We start from the raw sequence: 1,354 nt of genomic DNA on the forward strand, positions 1-1,354 counted from the left end.
CACAGTGAGTGAAGAGTAGGCCTGAGACCAGAGTTAAGAGTTCCTACACTTATTTCAAACCTTCATTTCTATATGGGGAGAGGGAACCTCTAAAAACTACAACACAGTGACTATGAAAGTTAAATATAAACGAATGGTAATGATTACATTTCTATATTTTGGGGAGTTAAGAATTTACTGTTCACACTTGCATTAATTTTATAAAAATAACTACTAATATAAGCCATTTGGTGACGATTCAAGCATTTAACATTCATAATTTTCAAACAGAATGATGATCAGAGCACTAAACAGATCTCTCTCTAGAATAAAATACATATTTTAATAAAGAATAGTTTGCTTTAGGGTTCCAGGGATTATAGAACCAGAATTAATAAAAGGAGCCTTAAAAACTGTTTTAATAAAATCATTAAATAGCAACACCATGTATTTTGAAAGCCTCTTAAAATTTAGTTTATAAATTGCTCTTATGTGCATTAAGTCGTTAAATTAGTACACATATGCTGACATATCATTAAACATTAGCTTAAAAATAGCCACAGCATTAGGCATTTTATTCAAAGCTTTTTTTTTTTAAGTATCCTAATAGGTAAGCTTATTGATAAATAACAATTTAACACCATGCTATAGCTGCAAAGTTTCAGGAAAGCAGAATTTAAAACTTCCATTATAATTTTAACCGGAGGTTATGTCAAAATTTTACAACTAGGAACATATGAATGTATGTAATTCTGAGCACAACATGGGCTCGTTTCTGTTGCTATGAGAACCTTTTATTTTGTATCAGAAATCGCAGCCTTGACGACGCAGTGTTTGCGCCTATTTTGCACATGTTTTTCTACAGCGATTCCTCTCTAGTAATAGTTGAATGGCTCTGGTTTCCTCTTGCACTCTGCCCATGTCCGTTTTAGCTCCAGTTCTCATAGGCTGTACCGTCACTTTCTCTGGGAGGACTGGACAGGAGAAAACAGGGATGGAGCCAGCAAGGCGGTTCTGCAGCAGCCGGGCGGCTTCCCAGCGCCAGGGGGCTGTGAATGGGAAGGGGGAGGAGGGTGGATTGCAGTTTAATTCTATTACGCCCTGGGGAGCCGAGCTCTTCACCCAGCTCTCTGGCTGCGTTTTAAATCCGCAGTTTAAAAAAAAAAAAAATCGAGCACGCCACGTCGTACAAACGAGGGAGTGAGAGATAGAGCACAGTATGATGTCCCCAAGTCAATCACAAACAATGGAAAGGAGGGGTTCACAACCTTATTATGGAATGATTCCCCTAGGCACGGAGAAACCCAGACCCGGGAGAGAAAAGGCCGGAGACCGGTGGCGCGGGTCCAGGGGGGCAGGCAGGGGTTTCCGATGC

General features: G+C 39.9%; 1 long non-coding RNA gene across 1 annotated transcript; it reads right to left on the reverse strand.

The window, feature by feature from the left end:
* Positions 1 to 751: 751 nt before the first annotated feature.
* Positions 752 to 1,348, reverse strand: LOC125618563. The gene is made up of 2 exons (XR_007349902.1): positions 1,248 to 1,348; positions 752 to 1,028 (listed from the first exon to the last, which is right to left on the reverse strand). It is a non-coding gene; the product is annotated as an uncharacterized LOC125618563 (long non-coding RNA).
* Between the last annotated feature and the right edge of the window lie 6 nt (positions 1,349 to 1,354).

This window comes from Marmota marmota, unplaced genomic scaffold (assembly GCF_001458135.2).
Source record: "Marmota marmota marmota unplaced genomic scaffold, marMar, whole genome shotgun sequence".
Taxonomy (NCBI): Eukaryota; Metazoa; Chordata; class Mammalia; order Rodentia; family Sciuridae; genus Marmota; species Marmota marmota.